Source organism: Sinocyclocheilus anshuiensis, unplaced genomic scaffold, assembly GCF_001515605.1.
Source record: "Sinocyclocheilus anshuiensis isolate Anshui unplaced genomic scaffold, SAMN03320099.WGS_v1.1 scaffold119, whole genome shotgun sequence".
Lineage (NCBI taxonomy): Eukaryota > Metazoa > Chordata > Actinopteri > Cypriniformes > Cyprinidae > Sinocyclocheilus > Sinocyclocheilus anshuiensis.
The window spans coordinates 1,398,001-1,422,242 of record NW_015549581.1 but is presented as its reverse complement, the minus strand read 5'-3'; the positions used below and the strand labels follow the sequence as shown (position 1 = coordinate 1,422,242).

Sequence of the window (24,242 nt, the reverse complement as noted above, 5' to 3'; positions counted from 1 at the left end):
TAAAAAATATTTATTTATTCCGTTTTGACAGACTGGAATGAATGAATGAATGAATGAATGAATGAATGAAAAAAAATATTTATTTATTTATTTATTCCGTTCTGACAGACTGAAATTAATGAATGAAAAATAGTTATTTATTTATTTATTTCCGTTCTGACAGACTGAAATGAATGAATGATAAATAAATAAATTTGATCTTGTTTTAAAAAAACACCACATTTATTCATTCATTCATTCATTTATTCCGTTTTGACAGACTGAAATGAATAAATTAATGAATGAATATTTATTTATTTATTTATTTATTTATTCGTTCTGACAGGCTGGAATGAATGAATTAATGAATGAATGATAAATAAATACATTTGATCCTGTTTTAAAAAAACACCACATTTATTCTTTCATTCATTCATTCATTCATGCATTTATTTATTTGTTTATTTATTTATCCATCTGTCCTTCCATCAATCCATTCATCCACTGGGAAAGACAGAAATTAATGAATGAATTAATTTAGTTATATTGAAAAAATATATAGATATACAGTGTTGTGTTTTTTTCCTAAGCTTTGCCAGGAGTTTAGAAGATTTCAGTCTTTTTAATTTCAAGTAGGTAGGAGATGTACTTCCATGATTACAACATAGCAAGAAACAGCCAGTGTGTGTGTGTGTGTGTGTGTGTGTGTGTGTGTGTGTGTGTGTGTGTGTGAATGAATGAATGTAAAAAATATTTATTTATTCCGTTTTGACAGACTGGAATGAATGAATGAATGAATGAATGAATGAATGAAAAAAAATATTTATTTATTTATTTATTCCGTTCTGACAGACTGAAATTAATGAATGAAAAATAGTTATTTATTTATTTATTTCCGTTCTGACAGACTGAAATGAATGAATGATAAATAAATAAATTTGATCTTGTTTTAAAAAAACACCACATTTATTCATTCATTCATTCATTTATTCCGTTTTGACAGACTGAAATGAATAAATTAATGAATGAATATTTATTTATTTATTTATTTATTTATTCGTTCTGACAGGCTGGAATGAATGAATTAATGAATGAATGATAAATAAATACATTTGATCCTGTTTTAAAAAAACACCACATTTATTCTTTCATTCATTCATTCATTCATGCATTTATTTATTTGTTTATTTATTTATCCATCTGTCCTTCCATCAATCCATTCATCCACTGGGAAAGACAGAAATTAATGAATGAATTAATTTAGTTATATTGAAAAAATATATAGATATACAGTGTTGTGTTTTTTTCATAAGCTTTGCCAGGAGTTTAGAAGATTTCAGTCTTTTTAATTTCAAGTAGATAGGAGATGTACTTCCATGATTACAACATAGCAAGAAACAGCCAGGGGTGCATTTCCCAAAAGCAACTATAGTTAGCTAACGATGGTTTTGGGAAATGCACCCCAGATCAGCTCAAACAATGGCGTGAGAGTTGGGGGCGGTGCTGTCTGTTTTCCCAACCAATGGCAAACAGGGAGAGAGAAAAAAAAATCATTATTTGTGCCTTTTTGTTTGTTGGCACAGGCATTACACACTTTCCTTTTCATTGAATGCTTTAAAATGCCACCATTTTGTTATTTGTTTCTCAGAGTTTGATTTCTCGTTTAAGCAGCATGTCTAATTTCGATCTGTTACAGCATGTGCAGCATTGTGTGTATAATCAATAACCAGTGGACTTTCATTGTCAAATGACTATAAAATCTGCTATAACACTCACAAATTTGTAACCTCCTGGGAGCAGCGCTATTAAAACAGGAGGCCTGACACATTACTTAAACTTCTCTCCATCCTCATTATACCATTGGCCTGCTTTAAAAAACATGGTTTTATTTTTGCAGTGGAAAACATTTTATACATAATGCAAAATATAGCCAGGAGACCCTCATTAGGAATGGCCACAGAGGACCTGCTAAGATAAAATTTAGCTGGAGGTCAAGCTGTAAACATGTGCACTGCTCCACAACTGGGGATTTATGCTAAATGAGGCTGTTTCATTAGATGTTAAAGTCAGCATGAAATCAAAATTGAATGTTTGCTTTTTTAACATGTTACTGGTCGTTTTCATCTAAATTCAGTATCTTGGTTGACATCATCAATCCATCTCATTTTTCCATTCCCATTCCCCAACTGTCAGTCTTACAAGACTTTTCATTATCCAATCAGTTCCTGATGGATGATATTAAGGCTGAATATTAAAATAGCTATTTTCACTAATCTACAATCCGTCAGCCGGATGTTTTACCTTTTGTTTTGCACTATAAATATCATCACTCTTTGCACTTAATACAAATAAGCTATTTATTGCTATTTTTACTTGGTGCAAACATCGATAACATTTTTACATTTTTTTTGAAAGAAATCTCTTATGCTCACCAGGGCTGCGTTTATTTGATAAAAAATACAGTAAAATATAGTAAAACTGTAAAATATTATTACAATTTAAAACAGCTGTTTGCTATTTAAATATGTTTTCAAATGTAATTTATTCATATGATGGCAAAGCTGAATTTTCAGCATCATTACTCCAGCCTTCAGTGTCACATGATCCTTCAGAAATCATTTTAATATGCTGATTTGCTGCTCAAGAAACATTTCTTATTATTATCAGTGTTGAATCTTTTTGTGGAAACCATGAAACATGTTTTTAGGATATTTTTTTACTCTTTAAATAACATTTAATAATGACCCACCCTACACTTTTGTTCTCATTGAATATCCATTTTTAGCAATTTTACTTATGTAATGTCACTTCCTGTTGAATTTAATTCGTTTTCTTGTAAATATGTGACACCTGCAGTATTATTTCTTACACATGGTCTGTATTTCTGCATTCAAATACAGCTTGCTGGAGTTCAGCGGAATTAAACAAGGCAGAATTTATGCATTTCCAACATCCAGGCTTGTTGCCAGTTATCCATAAAGTATTATGCAAATTAGCATCAATGTGATCCATCGACTACCAATAGGAGTGCAGACAGAGAGTGGCGCTCATGTGATCTGCCTCCTGATACAGTTGGATTTAATCCGTGCCAGTACAAACACAGGGACTACAATCTCGTTTCTATGCAAGGTGTCTGGTGTTTTGAAAGGCTCTTTGCTGCGATTTTTCTCGGGTCTATCTCTCGGTTGTGTCAGTGCGCACACAGAGGCTGATGTACGATCCTGGTCTCTTTCCTTGACTAATAAATGTCACATTAGAAATTTTACTTCTGTAATTTCATTTCATGTTGAATTTAATTTGTTTTCATGCAACAAAAAAAAGTGACACCTATAATAAGCGCACAATGTGATGCCATTTCTTAAACGTGGTCTGTATTTCTGCATTCAAATACAGCTTGCTGGAGTTCAGCGGAATTAAACAAGGCAGAATTTATGCATTTCCAACATCCAGGCTTGTTGCCAGTTATCCATAAAGTATTATGCAAATTAGCATCAATGTGATCCATCGACTACCAATAGGAGTGCAGACAGAGAGTGGCGCTCATGTGATCTGCCTCCTGATACAGTTGGATTTAATCCGTGCCAGTACAAACACAGGGACTACAATCTCGTTTCTATGCAAGGTGTCTGGTGTTTTGAAAGGCTCTTTGCTGCGATTTTTCTCAGGTCTATCTCTCGGTTGTGTCAGTGCGCACACAGAGGCTGATGTACGATCCCGGTCTCTTTCCTAATCTCCTCGTAGTGCAGGCCCAGCATGTGGAGTAATGTAGAAATGCTGATATACTCCTCTGGCCGAACAACAAAGGCGAATTCCATCATTACCGCAGGTCTGCTCTGCAGCCCCTACCCTCCAACCCAGCCAACCTGACCTGGTAATTCCCTAATGGAAACTAGTCGAACGCTGCAGATAGCATCACTCTGCTGGGCTGTGATAACACACGACTCCCTCTCCTTTAGGAGGCACAACTACATCAGAGAGAGAGAGAGAGCCTTGCAGGATGTTACATATTAATGTTAGCCAGCACTTCGTACTGATAAGCAGCAAGGATATACACAGGTATAAACACACAGACATATTTCTGAACAGTGCACTGCATGGGCTTCAACAATCTTTGGCATTGCATTCAGGACAAAAACCTTTGGACTGTCATTTTTTTCCCGAGAATCTGACAGTGATTGAATTGTTCTGCTTTGTTTCCTACAGTACTAAGAATTTCGCTTCTTATTATCAATATTGATTTTTTTGTTTATATTTTTTGTATTGTAGATACAAAAATTTGGACATGGAGCCACATTTCTAGTTTCAACCTTATTTGTTCTTTAGGCATTCCTCTTTAAAAGAAGCTGTTTGCAAATTGACCCACTGAAAATGTGTGCAATTTAACAATTTATTTATGGAAAAGAACTATGTAGGACCTTAAAATTTAAAAATACCTGAAGAAAAGTTTAAGAACCAAAATCTAAAAGGATATTAAGTATCTTCAATACTTCTTGAGTTACAGCATGCAAACCTTGGGGGGGAAAAAAATCATTTTTGAACTGTCACCATTGGCACATAATTCAACAAAGATTGCTAAAAAAAAAAGATTGCTCTAATAGACATACCAATCTCTGTGTAAAAGTAAAATAATAATGCTGTCATCTGTCATGTCATTTTTACCCTGTAATTTGGCTCCAAATCTCAAGTGAAAATTGTCATTTTAACCCCCTCTACCAAATAATGGATTACTCAGTAAATATTCAACTCGGTCCGAGCATCTTCAAGAATCGGCTAAAAACACATCTCTTCCATCTTTATTTGACCCTCTAACTCTAGCACTCTCTATTCTAATTCTATTCTTTATAAAAAAAGAATATATTTATATTCTTTATATTTTTTTTTAAACTTGCACCTTTTAGACTTGCACTCTATGTATTTACTAACTGCTTGTTTTCTTTAAAAAAAAAAAAACTAACTAACACTGGCTTCTCTAATCTTTTTGTATTCTATCTATCTATTTGTTTTCTTTTTATTTATTATACAATTAACAAAAGCAAAAGAGGCCTCTAACACTAGCTTGCTCTATTCTTCTTCTATTTCTATCTGTTTACTTTTTATTTATTATATTATTTTAAAAAAAACTTGCTACGTGTACTGCATTAAGCTAACTGAGACTTAGCACTTGCGTATCATTGCTCTTTTGTTGATTTTGATTGCTTCCATTGTCCTCATTTGTAAGTCGCTTTGGATAAAAGCGTCTGCAAAATGTCTAAATGTAAATGTAATATTCATCCATGACGTAATATTTTGTCTTTCTTCACTTTTATGTTTGTCTTTTTTCAGAAAATGTATTAACAAAATAAAAAGATTTTAGCAGACGTTTCTGAGATTTGGTTGATTTGGCACAGAAAGACCCGTATATTTTAGAAGCTTTAAAAAAAAGACAGAAAAAAGAAAAAAAAAACACATAATTGTAATGAATGAATGATCCAATTAAAAATAAACAAAAATAAATAGTATGCATTTACTGTTATTATCATTATTATGCATACATATACCTTTTTTTAAAAAAGGTGTTAGTTTATTAAATAAATAGTACAACTGCAAATTAAAGAGTAACATTTTGTTTTGTTTTGTTTTGAAATGTCCTAAATTGCTGGCTAAGCTTTTGAATGGATGGATGGATGGATGAAAAAGTGACACCTATAATAAGCGCACAATGTGATGCCATTTCTTAAACGTGGTCTGTATTTCTGCATTCAAATACAGCTTGCTGGAGTTCAGCGGAATTAAACAAGGCAGAATTTATGCATTTCCAACATCCAGGCTTGTTGCCAGTTATCCATAAAGTATTATGCAAATTAGCATCAATGTGATCCATCGACTACCAATAGGAGTGCAGACAGAGAGTGGCGCTCATGTGATCTGCCTCCTGATACAGTTGGATTTAATCCGTGCCAGTACAAACACAGGGACTACAATCTCGTTTCTATGCAAGGTGTCTGGTGTTTTGAAAGGCTCTTTGCTGCGATTTTTCTCAGGTCTATCTCTCGGTTGTGTCAGTGCGCACACAGAGGCTGATGTACGATCCCGGTCTCTTTCCTAATCTCCTCGTAGTGCAGGCCCAGCATGTGGAGTAATGTAGAAATGCTGATATACTCCTCTGGCCGAACAACAAAGGCGAATTCCATCATTACCGCAGGTCTGCTCTGCAGCCCCTACCCTCCAACCCAGCCAACCTGACCTGGTAATTCCCTAATGGAAACTAGTCGAACGCTGCAGATAGCATCACTCTGCTGGGCTGTGATAACACACGACTCCCTCTCCTTTAGGAGGCACAACTACATCAGAGAGAGAGAGAGAGCCTTGCAGGATGTTACATATTAATGTTAGCCAGCACTTCGTACTGATAAGCAGCAAGGATATACACAGGTATAAACACACAGACATATTTCTGAACAGTGCACTGCATGGGCTTCAACAATCTTTGGCATTGCATTCAGGACAAAAACCTTTGGACTGTCATTTTTTTCCCGAGAATCTGACAGTGATTGAATTGTTCTGCTTTGTTTCCTACAGTACTAAGAATTTCGCTTCTTATTATCAATATTGATTTTTTTGTTTATATTTTTTGTATTGTAGATACAAAAATTTGGACATGGAGCCACATTTCTAGTTTCAACCTTATTTGTTCTTTAGGCATTCCTCTTTAAAAGAAGCTGTTTGCAAATTGACCCACTGAAAATGTGTGCAATTTAACAATTTATTTATGGAAAAGAACTATGTAGGACCTTAAAATTTAAAAATACCTGAAGAAAAGTTTAAGAACCAAAATCTAAAAGGATATTAAGTATCTTCAATACTTCTTGAGTTACAGCATGCAAACCTTGGGGGGGAAAAAAATCATTTTTGAACTGTCACCATTGGCACATAATTCAACAAAGATTGCTAAAAAAAAAAGATTGCTCTAATAGACATACCAATCTCTGTGTAAAAGTAAAATAATAATGCTGTCATCTGTCATGTCATTTTTACCCTGTAATTTGGCTCCAAATCTCAAGTGAAAATTGTCATTTTAACCCCCTCTACCAAATAATGGATTACTCAGTAAATATTCAACTCGGTCCGAGCATCTTCAAGAATCGGCTAAAAACACATCTCTTCCATCTTTATTTGACCCTCTAACTCTAGCACTCTCTATTCTAATTCTATTCTTTATAAAAAAAGAATATATTTATATTCTTTATATTTTTTTTTAAACTTGCACCTTTTAGACTTGCACTCTATGTATTTACTAACTGCTTGTTTTCTTTAAAAAAAAAAAAACTAACTAACACTGGCTTCTCTAATCTTTTTGTATTCTATCTATCTATTTGTTTTCTTTTTATTTATTATACAATTAACAAAAGCAAAAGAGGCCTCTAACACTAGCTTGCTCTATTCTTCTTCTATTTCTATCTGTTTACTTTTTATTTATTATATTATTTAAAAAAAAACTTGCTACGTGTACTGCATTAAGCTAACTGAGACTTAGCACTTGCGTATCATTGCTCTTTTGTTGATTTTGATTGCTTCCATTGTCCTCATTTGTAAGTCGCTTTGGATAAAAGCGTCTGCAAAATGTCTAAATGTAAATGTAATATTCATCCATGACGTAATATTTTGTCTTTCTTCACTTTTATGTTTGTCTTTTTTCAGAAAATGTATTAACAAAATAAAAAGATTTTAGCAGACGTTTCTGAGATTTGGTTGATTTGGCACAGAAAGACCCGTATATTTTAGAAGCTTTAAAAAAAAGACAGAAAAAAGAAAAAAAAACCACATAATTGTAATGAATGAATGATCCAATTAAAAATAAACAAAAATAAATAGTATGCATTTACTGTTATTATCATTATTATGCATACATATACCTTTTTTTAAAAAAGGTGTTAGTTTATTAAATAAATAGTACAACTGCAAATTAAAGAGTAACATTTTGTTTTGTTTTGTTTTGAAATGTCCTAAATTGCTGGCTAAGCTTTTGAATGGATGGATGGATGGATGGACGGATAAATGAATAAATAAAGTAAGCAACTAAGTTTTTTTTTTCTTCAAAACTTAGCCAGCAGTTTAGTTTTTTTTCTTTGCTTTTTTTCCCTCTTCAAGTAAATATGAGATGTGCTTGCATGATTACAACATAGTTTGTCTTGGACGTTGCCAAGATGGCTGTCAAGTGAAACGTCTAGGTTACTTGTGTAACCCTCGTTCCCTGAAGGAGGGAACGGAGACGTTACGTCAGTCGTGACTGACGAATTGGGATATCGCTTCGATAGACCAATCACCTTCGAGTGTTAACTAAACAAGCCAATGACAGTTGGCGTGCGTGTTTCGCCACGCGCATCCCGCCCCGCAGCGCGGGTATAAAAGGAGAGCGCGTGCAAACGCACATCAGTTTTTCGCTGAGGAGCCGAGACTATGTGCCCCGGCCGTACAGCGGTGGTACAGCAACTGTGGCGACGGAACGTAACGTCTCCGTTCCCTCCTTCAGGGAACGAGGGTTACACAAGTAACCTAGACGTTCCCTTTCAGTCAGTCACGTTCGACGTTACGTCAGTCGTGACTGACGAATTGGGATCCGTATGGAAAACGCCACTATTGCTGACCCCCTCCAGTGCCCTGCGGAAGCCGGCAAGTCCCCTCACACCAGCTGGGGCGGAAGATAGGACAACGCACGCCAACTGTCATTGGCTTGTTTAGTTAACACTCGAAGGTGATTGGTCTATCGAAGCGATATCCCAATTCGTCAGTCACGACTGACGTAACATCGAACGTGACTGACTGAAAGGGAACAACTTACTTTAAAAGGCCTTTGAACTCATTGAGCAGGACATATGTGTGTGTGGGTGTGTGAAGGATACCGGATGAGAATGTGACAGACAGACAGCCAGACAGAGCTCTGAAGGAAACAGAAAATATTAGCTGCTGGCGTTCAGGCGTTCGTGTAGGTGAAACTCCATCTGTGCATTAACGGCCCCAACAGTGAGAGGAATCTAAAATATTTTCATCATTTTAAAGGTCAGATAAAGGTCACTATTGCTGAAAGCTATTTCTGCCATTATTATCAGATGATGTGCAAATCTCAACTCGGAGGGGAAAATAAATTCCTGATTGCCAATTAAATCCACACTCGCTCTCATCTTCCTGAACTGACGTCTTTTATTAGCGAGGCTGAGACCTGCGCTGACTTCCACTGAGGCAGCTGGGTGTGAGCCAGAGCTTTCCAACAATTTCCACAAAGCAATTGCTGTTTCTTGCTGTCAATGAATTGAACACAGTAATGGCACATTAGCAGAAAGGTGTGGATTAATCAGTAAGCCTGACTCATGTGAGCAATTTCAGTTTGTTGTAATCTCAAATTAAAGTACAATGGGATACAGCCCTCCATTAAAAAGAAAAAAGTGCTCTTTTTTCTTACTCTAATGTAGATAATGGATATCAATCGAAATATATATATATTTTTTTTTTTGTATATACTTAAATTCTTATATATATTTTGGAGGCAATTTATTGAATTTCAATGAAATGTTGCAACATTTTATTTATTTGGACTTTGGGTTTTGTCTTATAGAGAGAAACTTAATTTGTGTAAAAAAAAATTTTTTAAATGTAAATATAAGTCAATGAGGGGGAATATTTACTTCACCATATGCAAATATTTTTGATTAAATAAGTTTTTTGATTAACATTTTACCAAGTATTTATTCAAAATTACAAAGGGTGATACATTTAATATTCATATTATTTTAGTAAAATTTATGAATGTGATCATTTTAAGCATTATAATTTATTGTGACCTCAACCATGAGGCCACTCATTCCATGTAAAATAACAAAATAACAAACTGAATACTATTTAAAAGCATATATCATTCTATTTGTTTAAATATAAAACTTGTTTTTCATAAGAAATAAAAATTTAAAACGTGTAGAGTTGAGTTCTCCACTAAAATCAGCCTCACCACAGGAGTGTTGACTTTCTAAATGGACTGTGTCAGGCATGTGCTGCTGTACAGAATCTAGGTGGAGAACGCTAGAGAGACATTTCATGGCCTGCCAAGCTTCATCTGTTGTTTGTGTATGTAGGATATTCCATGAGAAAGAGAAACTATGCAGGGATCCACATTCACATCCTGAGAGTAATCTTGTTCATTCCTCCTTTTTTTCCTTTGGGAGATAAAAGTTCATGTTCCACATCCTGGTTAATTATACATGGAAGTTTATAAGACTGCTTTTGAAATTTGCATCTTGTTCTCTCTGAAGCTGAGTCATGACACAATTCTCCATTGAGACCTAACCTGATATACATGTAGGGAGACCGGGGCAAGTTGTCACATTTGAGCACATTTAGATTTTAACTGAAAGGTTTTCATGAATGTCAGAGTGAGGCAAGTTGTCACACACACACACACACACACACACACACATATATATATATATATATATATATAATTATTTTAGTTTTATATAATTTAATTTAAAAATGCACTTTATTATGGTCAAAACAATGTATTTTCAAGCTGTATGAATTGTATTGTATTTAATAGTTGTTTTATGTCAAAAATACTGTTTAATTGAAGCTTGCATTGTGACAACTTACTCCATATAATGTGACAACATGCCCCACTTTCAGGCAATCACAGTTGTTTTAGTATTATTTAGATACTTATAGTTTTTATTAATATTTTGAATTAGTTTTTGTTTATATTTTCTATTTTCATTGTAATTTCAGTTAATGTTTTAATTTAGTTTAGTAATTTTGTTGTGTTTTTTTGTCAATACTATTGTTTTTTTTATATGTGTATGTAGGTTTTATTTATTTTAGTTTAGTTTTAGTTTGACTAATTTAACATCAAGTTAAACTGAATTAAAATGAGAAACATTGCCTTGTCAACTAGCCGAAATTAAAACGTTTTTAAAATTTCAGCTCGTTTGTTTTAATTCAAGTAACAAAATGTTTTGTTTTTTTATGGTTTTAGTTCATTATAATAACTCTGCAGGCAATAAAAATCTAAATATATATTTTAAGGTATATGTCTAAATTGATTTCAATCAAATTCATTGATTTCATTAGTTATTCCTAAGATGATATACCCTGTTTTAGTAGCTCAATATGAGTTTTATTGAATTCTGTTCCTGTTCACCAAGTTGGCATACCTAGAGAGCTATAAAAAAAATAAAATGGCACAGACAGCGGAGCAAACAACAGTTGCGTGCAGGGAGTATTTACCACTGGAAGGCAAATCTCATTATGATCAGACATTTTCAGAGATGCAGGTACATCACAGCCTTTGTTATTCAGCCTCATTCTGTAAGGAAGCTTTCCCGCTGTCTCATTCCAGATAAAGCTGTTTTTATGCTGTTACTACTGCAAAAAAAAATTATAGGAATCATCCTTCTAGCAAGCAAATTTTCACAAGCTTAATGTTCTCAAAATTGAGCACAATGAATGAACAGAGACAAATCTGTGTCTGCATTTGCCATGGCAACCGCAGAGCAGTATAATTACCCCTTTTCTTACCTGGCGCCTTCCCACAATGCTCTGTTTTAAAGGGCAATAGCAGGTCAGTACAGATCTAGAAATGACAGAATAGCTCACTTGCCAATTTTACCGCAGGTAAAAGTAAATTCAGGAAAAGCAAAGTGGATTTTAATGACAGAAAAAAAACAAGTCTGCAATGAATCCCTGGTTTGTGGAGAGATGTGTATGTAAATTGCATTGTTGGGTTTTAGTGGTTATGCTGTCATAATTTTAGCTTTTCAGAAAAGCTAATTGTCATAAAGCAAATAAAGCTGAGAGGCAGTTTATAACATAGATAATTCAGTAACCTTGTTTTACATAAGAAGCTTTTCTGCCAGACTCCATTGATTTCTGCTTGTGAAACTGGACTCGATTTGCAGTGTATTTCTGAGGCTGTTGTTTACTTCTTACATCCAACAAAGGGCTTCATTGTACTGGATTTGTCTTTGAACACCTTGAGCATCCTGTGTTGCGGCAATCTCAGACCAAATATCTCAAGGGTCAGACAGGGCCAGAAAACCATACAGCATTTTTGTTTTATTACAAAAACTAAATATATATATATATATATCTTGTCCTTTTTTTCCCCAAGAGCTTTCCCCTCCGGCCATTTAGTGCCAACCGTGGAACATAAGTATTGATTCTGTTTCTAATAGCCTTTACACAAGACACTAATCCCTGCTTAATAACAGAAACCGAGTAAAGGTTATTTCTGTGAGGAAAATGTTGAGAATGATCTGTTTGCTGAAATGTTTGACAGTATCAGAGCGTATATTAGAAAACCGATAGTTCTGACTCTAAATTCACACCGGATGCGCTATGTTCAAAGCCACCATAAAATTGTTATTCACAAATTAAAAGATGCACATCTCATTAAAAGTGTGTGCATACAACAATAACAGAAAATGTCAAATTTGTTGTGAACTGGTTCTTTTTAATAAGTTAATAAAAAAAGATTCACAGCATGAATCGGCATGTTTGAATCAGACATATTTAGTCATTTCAGTGAATTCAGTGATTTGTTTAGAGCCATTACAACTTTTATGTGCTGGTTCTTTTTAATAAGTCCGTAAAAAAGATTCACAAAATAGCATGAATTATCCAAATTTGTGGCTAATTTGTACGACCTCACTCGTACGATTTGATACGATTTCTGTAACCGTTAAGTTTAGGGGCGGGTTAGGTGTGGTCCTTTGTACGAATTTGCCACCTTGTAAAATACGTATGATTTTTCACAAATCATATGAATTCGTATGAGTGAGGTCATATGAATTCGTATGAATTAGCCACCTTGTCAAATATATACAAATTGCTGTGAGATCAGGTTTGAATTAGCGGTTCGAATCAGACACATTCAGTCAGCGAATCATTCAGAGCTGTTACTGTGTTCACTCTCTCACTGAACCGCGAGTCATTTTTCTGTTATGTCCGATTAGAAATGAACTGGGAACCGTTACTGTGATGTACATTTTATGTTTAGACGAGTCTGTTTACTATGAAGCTTTGTTTCCACCATGAGATAAAGAAATAAAAAAAGGTAATTGCAACTTTTTATCTCACATTTCTGACTTTTTTTTCTTGCAATTCTGAGTTTATTTCTCACAATTTAGACTTTTTTTTTACTTACATTTCAGAATTGAAATATATAAACTCAAAAAAACAAGATATAAACACTGAATAGGAAGATATAACCGCAGAATTGTGAGATATATAAAGTTGCAATTGCTGAAAATAAAATCTGAATTGTGAAATAAAAAGTCGCTGGTTGATATATGACAAAAGGTTATTGACGATGCATATATAAATTAATAATGCTATTCTAAAATTATGCAAATATTTATTAATACATATTTATAATAATGAGTATTTATTTAATACAAAAATGCATTCATTCATTAATTTATAACATGCAGAAATATTAATTTAAGAGTAATATTTTTTGTCATAATTGTAATCAGGTTCACATGATCATAAAATGGTGAGAACCATCTAACCAATTTAATTGGCCCCATATTTGATTTGAGAGCTGCGACAGAGGGGGATATTTTCAGAGAATAATTAATTATTATATTTCAACCTGTCATGCAAAGTTGTTGTATGACTCAGAAGACTTGGAATATGAAAGCAAAGTCCACCCCCCCCATTAGAGTTTAATATCCCCTCTAGTGAAAGATGTACTGCAGATATTTACTTTATTCATGAGATGATCTGACGTGAAGGCTTTGAATGAATTATAGGGCTGAAGTTCTGCTGGTGTGTGTGTCCGTAGCATGTGTTTGCCCCGGGTGAAGAGCTGCTCTCTCCTCAGGCGCGTGGAGGTTGTTCTGTCGGTGTGCTGCTTCCGCTTGTTCTCTCCATATTGACTGCAGGATCCTTCAGTTCAGTCTTTGTGTTTGTGAACTGCAGAGCAGATCTCTGTGTGTCGCACAGTGCCGTGTCCGTTCACACATATGTCTGGTTCACATGTGCCAGTAGATGCCTTCAGACCTCTGGCTCCATTTAAACCATATGTGTTTTACAGAAATGCATTCTTAAAAGAATATGCATTTGTTATTCGCTTTTGTCATTGAAATAATTATAACATTTAAAACAGCTTCCTCTAAACACCAAACAAATTGAGTTTCAATTAATTCACTAAAACCTATGACCTCTAGAAAACTGCACCATGAAACCTGTTCTTTTCATTTTACTTAAAGGCATTAGAAGTCATTACGCTAGATTAACCATATGGACATTTGGGCACATGCCCAGGTGCACCACGTCCGAGGACCACCATGCAGGGCCGTATAAATGTTTTCATAGTAGGAAATGTGGCGCCGTGGCCAAAGACACCCCAGTAAATCTAATAAAATGGAATATTGTGTTTAAAGTTTCTCTTGCAGTCAAATTGTCAGTGTCTTAGAAATATCACACACTGTTTCTTAAAAAGTACACTACTATTTAAAAGTTTGGGGTTTCGTAAGATTGTTTTAAATGTTTCTGAAAGAAGTCTCTTATGCTCACCAAGGCTGCATATATTAATACAGTAAAAATAGTAATATTATGAAATATTATTACAATTTAAAATAAATGTTTCTATTTGAATGTACTGTAAAATGAAATTTATTCCTGTGATGCAAAGCTGAATTTTCAGCATCATTACTCCAGTCTTCAGTGCCACACGATTTTTCAGAAATCATTCTGCATTCTTCAGTTGTGCTGCTTAATATTTTTGTGGAAACCTTGATACATTATTTTCAAGATACATTATTTGATGAATAGAAAGTTCAAAAGAGTAGCGTTTATTTGCAATAGAAATCTTTTGCAACTTTTGCAAATGTTTTTAATGCCACTTTTGATCAACTAAATGCATCCTTGCTGATTGAAAGTATTAATTTCATTTAATAATAATAGTGTTTTAGTATTGCCTAGCCTATAACAACAAGCATATAGTGCCATATTAATATATTTGTATGCTTAGTGATGAATTTTACAGTGCATTATTGCTGTGCAGAGTCATATACTTCACACTATATCTTAATATTACTTAATACATGAAAATAACCATTTTACTGAACTTTGGGAATAGGGTTAAAGGGATAGTTCACCCATGAACTTATTTACTCACATTCATTTTGAAGAATGTTGGTAACCAAACAGTTGACGGCAGCCATTGACTTCCATAGTATATTTTCAACTGCTGGTTTCCAACGTTCTTCAAAATATCTTCTCTTTTGTTCAACAGAAGAAAGAAACTCGTACAAGTTTGGAACAACATGAGCATGAGTAAACAATGACAGAATTTTTGGGTGAATTTCAACATTGCTTATTGCATGTTTTCTTTTTTTCCCACAAAATTTGCATTTATGCATTTGGCATACGCTTTTATCCGTGCAGCGTCTGACATTGCATTCAATAAACGCATTTAACATTTTTGATCAGTTCTTGCGTTCCTTGATCTCTCTGCTGCAAGCGCCATACTCTACTGTTTGATCAACAGGAAAGCTCAGAATTACAGCAAAGCTGAAATGTAGTTTCAGATCAAACAATAACTGCTGGAATCCTGCTAAGAAAAGTCAAAACTCGAGAATAAGTAGTTCTTTGAGGAACTTTAAAAGGTTCTCTTATGACATCAGGCTGTAAAACCCTTTTTGTTTCTAATTTAAACCTTGGGTTTTGTTAGTGTCGATAAAGAACATACAGACAAGCATGCGGTTCCTGGCTCTAGTTTCTGAAGGCCTCATTCTGTGCTGAAGATGATGAGCTGCGGTGATGGATGAGGAGCCTCAGGGCAGCAGAAATTCTTGATCGGTACTGCGAGCCAGAGCGTGTGTTCCCTGGATGCAGTGTTGAGGACGCTGTACTGCTTAGTTGACTACAAAGAATCTCATGCCTGCAGCTACAGTCAGACTTGGGTTGCTAATGACATCTCCAGAGAGACGCACCTGTAGGAGACAGTTAGCAGGACCCCGGGATAAAAAACGTCTGCTTACGAATGTCTACAGCACACCCGTGAGGTAAAGCCCATCTTATATGCTCAATGTTTCAGCAGGCCCAGACTAATCAGTTTATGACATGTTTTTTGACGTGCTGGGAATTGAGATGCTGCACATATGAATCGAAGGTTTTTTTTTTTTTTTTTGTGGTAATTACACAGCACAACTGTTTTCAACTGGTAATAATAATAAGAAATATTTCTGGAGCAGCAAATCAGCATATTAGAATGATTTCTGAAGGATCATGAGGCATATTCAGATAGTAAATCATTATTTTAAATTGTATTAATTTCAAAATATTCCTCTTTTTACTGTATTTTTATATTAAAAAATGCTAACTTGGTGAGCATGAGAGTTTTCTTTCTATTAAAAAAAACAAAAAAAAACTTACAAGTGTTAGAACCAAAACTACATCCTTTAATACATTTTTTTAGCAGATCATGTTTGTAACTGTAGATGACAGATGTATGGAGAATCCATCATTGGTTGAATTTACAGTACAGGTTCATCGCTAAGACACTAGCTCAGTTGAACTTCAGGGTTAAAGGATGCGGATCGGTTCTCCAGACGCCATTGAGTGCAGGAATTGGATGAAAAAAATCCATGTAAACGGCATTACAATGAGAGAAATCCAGCACTCAGTCATCGTTCGTGACGTTGAGATACACAGGAATGGCCTGAAAACGCACTAAAAGAATCACCATGGCAAGAGAGCAGCTATAAAGGCCAGACGCATGGAGCCAGGAGAGGTCAATATCTGTCTTGCAACTTTTTATTTCTACTTTAATCTTCCATTTTCTCTGCATCCCTTCTCCTTTGTATAAAAATTCTCAACCTAGTTTGTCCTGCGACCCATTTTTAAGTGCCAAAAATTCTTGCAATCCACACCTCTAGCCTGATTCTGATTGGAAGAGACTTGTTCAAAGCCATTTTAAAGTAATACTGTGAGTAATTAATTCTATAAATAATATTGTATAATTGGTTGCCAGGTCTGCATAACAAAACCAGCCCAGTTGCTACTCAAAACTAGCCCAATGGAAATCAAATCAAAATCACCCTAAAATCACTTTCCAGGGAGTCCCATCTTAGTCGAAATCATGGTCCGGGAGTGGCAGGGGTTTTTGCTTCTACCCATGGCCTAAACAAATCGGCCTGCGGCAAAAGTAGCCCAATTCTGCGGCAAAACTGCAGACTTGGCAACACTGAATTACACTCTTAAAAATAAAGGTTCTTTATTGGCATCAGTGGTTCTGTGAAGAACCTTTAACATCCATGGAACCTTTCCATCACACAGATTTTTACAATTTTCTTCAAACTAAGAAAAAAATGGTTCTTTTAAGAACTTTTCCCTGAAAGGTTCTCTGGGGAAACAAGAATGGTTCATTTCTGACATCGCTGCAGAAACACCCTTTGGGAAACTTTAGTTTTAAGAGTGTAGGCTAATGAACTATATTACTTGTCAGAAGAATATTTTTTTCCAATTTATTATTATTAGTTATATAATAAATAAAAGCCAACTATTACTTTAATCGAAATGTCCATAAAAATAGTACCCAATATATTGTGTTACTATAAGAATACATTTTGTTCATAGGTGTTTTAATTGGATTTTGAATTACACATTGCATTGTGTTGTGTTTAAAGCTAAAGAAAACCTCAACGGATAATATCCTGGAAAAAGATGACCAGTATCTTTTCTGTTTTTCAGTGGATTTTTCAAAAAAGGCTTTTGAAGAGAATCAATATACACTACAAAAACAATCAATTGTGCGTTTAATTGCAAAACTATTGTGTTCACTACATAATAGATTAATATGAATGTATTTCAAATCTGTTATCCTATTATTGCTCTTAATACTGAATCTAATTGTGTTTCTAAAAGTGCAATGAATAGACAGATGTCATAAAGAGTGCCTTCATGTACAGAATTGTTCTCTCATTTTCTAGGAAAGTCTGTGTATGAGAAGGAATACACAGACACATGACAGAAAGAGGACAAACTATGTGTAATCATTTATTGGCACATGTAGAGCAGATCTCATACTCCAACTGACATCACTGTGTGCTATCTGAAGTCTATCTGCAGCGGGAGACACTTAGCTCCGAGACGTCTATCTGTCTTCACCACTCATTGACCTTGTGAGCGATCGCAATGCATCCTGAATGATTGAGTGCGTGTGCGTGTGTGTGTGTGTGTTTGTGCACTCATTATAAACAGAACGAGGTGACTGCTGAACAAACAGTGTCCTCATCTGATGTCCCGTTGGCCATGATTTGTGGTCCGCTGGCTTACGCTGCAGTCTGCTATCGGACGGTCACGGCATCATACATAATCAAGAGGGAAATGGGGTAGATATCACCTCTGTTTGTGGTATTGCTGAAATCTGAGTGTGATTGTGTTGTTCCAGCTTTGATTACACAAGGTCACTCAGACCTGCTTCACAAACATTAAATTACAACAGGGATGAAAATGTAATTGAAATCCAGCTCCGCTCTTGTTCAAGGATTGGTATCTCATTCATATGCAGGATATTAATCCCTAATGCACTCTCTCGCGTTGTTGTGCAGGTTGTATAAGCTATGCATACACACACATACATGCATAAAATTGAATTTGTCAGGATGGTAAACACCATTCCTATTATTATTTAGGTGAATCTGTCACAAACTCACAAAACACATCCGTATTTAACCCCCAAAATATTTATTTTTATTTTATATATTCTACCATTTAAAATATTTTTACATGTTTTTGAAAGAAGTCTGTTATGCTCACACAGGGTGCATTTATTTTATATTTAATAAAAAAATACAGTAATAAAAACAGTAATATTGTGAAATATTGTTAAAACTTCAAATAACTCTTTTCTAGTTTAATATATATTTTAAAATGTAATTTATTTCCGTGATGGAAACGGAATTTTCAGCATATTTACTCTAGTCTTCAGTGTCACATGATTCTTCAGAAATCATTCTAAGGTGATGCTCAAGAAACATTTCTTATTATTATCTATGTTGGAAATAGCTGTGCTGCTTCATATTTTGTGGAAACTATGAGATATGTTTCCTGTATTCTTTGATGAATAAAAAGTTAAAAGAAAAAAAGTAGCATTTAATTATTTATTTATGTATTCATTCATTCAATCATTCATTCATTCATTTATTTAGAATATAATTCATTTGCGTTTTTGTTTGCTCGTTTTTGTGCCTAAATACAAGAAATTGCAAAAATGTTATTTAAGACATTGTAACATTATTTTCATGAGAGTTAAGCACATTTTGCCTCCAGATCTTGTTACAATAACAAATAATGTCCAGTGAAAATTTTAAATATTATTATTCAAATTATAATTTGAAAAAACAAAATGCCTTCATACATCATGTTAATAGTTTTACTCACTTCATGCTATAAGAAATTCGTTTTATATTACAGTCATTTTTTTAAATAAAAATTGCTGTTATATTAATTAAAATTCCCACTTAGATAGATAGATAGATAGATAGATAGATAGATAGATAGATAGATAGATAGATAGATAGACAGATAGATAGATAGATCTTAAGTAGACTTCATTTTTTAATACATAATTTCTGTTTTGATTTTCCAGAGAATTGTGACCTGGACTTGTTTTCATGATATTTACCCGTATGCAGATTTCTCTTTCAAAGAAAGCAGCAGACAGCCGTGCACTTGAGGATTTGCTATTCATGGCTTTGATTTACAGCTTGGAATTTCCTCGCACATGAATCCTAATTTGTAATCAAAGAATTAGAGCTGTTTGTCCTAACAGTGCGCTCAGATAATCCATTTCACTTTGCCCACGCCGAAGCTCTGGCCCAGTGTGTAATGAGCATATTTTGGCACATGAACGCCCTCGGCGCTTCTCTCCTGGGTTTTATTCTGGACAGCGATGTCTACAGAATTACCCAAATTAAACACAACCAACTGACAGGTTTCATATGCCTATAGTCACAGATGCCAACCTGATATAAAGACAAGAGCTCTGTTCCAAAACATAGTGAGCTGCCTACATAGACAGCATTTTAAGGCATGATGAATAACATAATGGTGCCTTCTAAAATACCTCAAGATACCACTCTTTTATTAATTCTGTATTTGATATAAATGGATATGAATCATCTTTACCTGCAGTACAGTCATTTACAAGCTGCACATTCAAATAAATAGTTGCTTAGTCGTTGACAAATGATAGAAGACATTTGCAAGTTTTGTTTCGTACCATGAATTGTAGGTAAATATCCACTTCATCCAGCACTGTTTTTGTTTCTATCTTACAAAATATCCTTTCACCACTTCGATGTGGGAATTCGCTGCAAATGATTCAGTGTGAGTGAACTATCGTAATGAATCAAACTGAATTGCGAACAATTTCAGACCTTTTTTAGGGTTTCTGCGTGTTTTAAGAAGGTCTTAAAAAGTCACCGTCCCACCTGTGGGACGCTTGGCACTCTTTTTGGTTGTTGTCCTTTTTCTCTATCAAATCTTTTAGTAATCATCATAAATTATATATCATTTGAAAGCTTAGAAGACCAAGATTCATACTGTTAACCCCGGTTTAAAATCAAACATTGCGTTACCAGGGAAATCGTACTTTAAAATATTTTGGCGGTCTCCTCCCACTTTAGCAGGCGGTGTCAAGTGTCATATTACAAAATGCATTACGGTCATTTAGAATCAAACCTTTTTATAATCTTGACAAAAACATTTAATTGGAAAGGTCTGAGTCTCAGGATTCCATATTTTGAGATAGAAGTAATATTGACAGAGAAATCTAGACATTTGTGACAGAAAAAATGCATTAAAAAAATTCAATGGAGTTTGGATGGCACCCGGTGGCTGTTTGTGGTATAACGCCCTAAATAAAATCTCACAGGAACCTCAGTTTTTTTCATATCAACTTCAAATTTGGAACATAGCTTATTTAGACATATGGCTTTAATTTTATACCAATTTTAGAGTAAATGTACCTGTAAATGTAATAGTACCTGTTATGTAAAATATTTATTATATATCAAATAAAATAAAATTAGTATAGTGCATTTTCTTTACAGTAAACTTAAACTTCTATAACATTTTGATACTTTAATTTTTTTTTTAAATGCACTTTCACAAATTCACACTTTTGCAATAATCTGCTGATTTTCTTCTTTAAAAAGAGACCAACCTTAGGTCTGTATTCCAAAGTGTTCATAAATTACAACAATTTAAGTTTGGATAGTGCACTTTCATGCCTATTTTAAAAAATGGGGGGTGACAGTTAAGGGGTTAATTCGCCCTTCCACAATTTAAGGCCTAAAATCAGAGAAGAAAGTTTTAAATTCACAAAAACATGGCAATAAATGTTGTACATGGCATTAAATACATGTACTGCAAATAAAATTATACTATGAGTATCTTTCTCAGTATTTTTGTTTTGCTTCCCAATACAAATATCTAAACACACTTAAACAGTAAGATTTGTAATGTTTTTTAAAGAAGTGTCTTCAGCTCACAAAGCATGCATTTATTTGATCCAAAGTACCGAAAAAACAGTAACACTTTGAAATATTTTTACTATTCAAAATAACGGTTTTCTATTTGAATATATTATAAAATGTCATTTATTCCTATGATTTCAAAGCTGAATTTTTAGCATAATTTCTTCAGTTTTCAGTGTCACATGATCCTTCAGAAATCATTAAATATATTTGTATAAATATACATTTGCTTGAGAATATATCAATATGAAGTCTTTTTTTCCTTTGAATTAAGTTGATTGGTAGGTCATTGGTAGGTTTATGTTCTTGTTTTAATCAAACTTTTTTGATCAATTTCTCATACTTAATTTAATGTTAATGTTATTTTAAAGTTAATGTCATTAAAAAGTAATGGAGATTTTTTGTAAGTTGTAGTTTCAAACTTTAAAGTGTTGCTATTACAAGACATTTACATTTAGAGACCACATTAATGTAATGTCTTCCATTCCTTAAATTTGTATTTTGTTCTTTTAAAAGTCTTCATTTTACCTTCGTAAAATCTGCAGAAACCCTGTTTTAGTCCATTTGACCGATTAAATCAAAAGATTGATTAATTTGCAAATCTGGCTTTGATATTTCTGATTCTAAACAGCTGATAGAAAACACCCATGACATGATTGCTAAAATATTATCGGAGAGAATGATTCTCATGTTGGTATTACAGGGGCTCGTACTCCAGTAAAAAGGCTCTAGCGTGTGTATTTGTGGTTTGCATTATCCTGTGCCCTGTAAACATTGTCGCTGTGCCTTGCCATGCAATAAAAAGAACACAACAGAATTCCTAAGTGTTGGGTTTACTGAAAACAAACATGGTGAGTTTGTACACAGAGGCCGGTTTTGGACGTGAGGCCTTTCATTTCTATTAAAATGAATCAGCTTGAGCCCTCTGTTTGTTTTGATGCTGTGCTTTTTTTCCCCCTCGTCTGAGACTGGCCGCGTTTTCTCAGAGCCAGAAAAACCGTGGGTAAATATCACTGTGCGTGTGAAATAAAGAAAGGTGAGGTTTTCATTCCCAGCGCTCCATTGGGAAACTAGATAATAAAATGTGTTTGTGCCAGATACAATGTGGCTGTTATCTTGCGACGGCAGGGCTTGAAATCGTACAGAACATGCTCATTAATTGATAATAATATCTGTAAGAGAAGAAAAGAGGTAAGATAGGCGACAACCGGCATTATTAGGACACAATCGGTGGCATGCATTCAGACATATCTCAACACAACTGACGATTATGCATAAGCCTCACAGGGCGCCCTGAGGCGGAGAGCGTTTCAGCATTTATTTGCGACCACCTTTGTATATTCAGATGGCTCCTTCAAATGCTGTGGAAATCGTAGTCAGCCTGGGCTTTATTTAGAGCGATTCTCACTGTCATCATCAGAAATGAAGATAATCTCCTATCAAGATGTCTTTCTGCTTTCTGATAAGCACAATATGTGGTTCTTAACTAGTGAGGCACAATTTTGTTCTTCACATTCAGCAGGGAAAACGATGTTAATTGCAAATAAAATAATACTACTCATTATAATTGCACATAGATATGGTAACAAAACAAACAGGCCTTTGAATGGGAGGAGAAATCCCAATAAAAGCTATGCGTCCAGGCAGATTCTTTGGTATTTTGGTGAAAATTCATCCATTACCTGATAGAAACTATATGAATTAAACAGATGACATCATGAACAGTTTGTGTAACATGGCCTCAAACCTGAAAAACTGCAAAAATAGAAAATACACTGAATTTAAATACATATAGTTCATGGTAGTAATTATAAATGTTTGATTTTTAAAGTCAACTTGTAATCAAAATCAAAATGTCTTTATTAAATATATATATATATATATATATATATATATATATACACATATACACACACACACACATATATATATATATATATATATAGGTCATGCCACAGCATCTCAATCGGATTTAAGTCCGGACTTTGATTTGGCCACTCCAAAAACTTAATTTAGTTTTTCTTGAGCCCTTCAGAGGTGGGCTTGCTGGTGTGTTTGGGATCATTGTCCTGCTGCATAACTCAAGAGCGCTTGAGCTTGAGGTCACAAACTGACGGCCGGACATTCTCCTTCAGGATTTTCTGATAGAGTGCAGAATTCCATGGTTCCATCAATTATGGCAAGTCATGCTATGTTGGTTTTAAGCCAGATGTAACGGGACACACACCTTCCAAAAGAGTCATGAACTCTGACCTTAACTGAGGCAAGTGAGGCCTGCAGTTCTTTAGATGTTGTTCTGGGTTCTTTTATGACCTGCTGGTTGAGTCGTCACTGCGCTCTTGGAGTAACTCTTGGAGTAATTTTGGTAGGCCGGCCACTCCTGGGACGGTTCAACACTGTTCCAAGTTTTCTCCATTTGTGGATAATGGCTCTGACCGTGGGCAAGTCATGCTATGTTGGTTTTAAGCCAGATGTAACGGGACACACACCTTCCAAAAAGTTCAACTTTTGTCTCATCAGTCCACAGAATATTTGCCCAAAAGTATTGGGGATAATCAAGATATTTTTTGGCAAATGTGAGATGAGTCTTTGTGTTTTTTTGGTCAGCAGTGACTTTTGCCTTGGAACTCTCCCATGGATGCCCAGTTTTTGCCCAGTCTCTTTCTTCTTGTTGAATCATGAACTCTGACCTTAACTGAGGCAAGTGAGGCCTGCAGTTCTTTAGATGTTGTTCTGGGTTCTTTTATGACC

The 24,242-nt window shown here is 34.6% G+C and overlaps 1 protein-coding gene across 4 annotated transcripts in view; it reads left to right on the top strand.

Annotated features, from left to right (window-relative positions):
• The window catches only part of ralyl (RALY RNA binding protein like), a 146,550-nt gene that overhangs the window by 69,797 nt on the left and 52,511 nt on the right, over window positions 1–24,242 (top strand). The gene's annotated exons all lie outside the window — the stretch shown is intronic.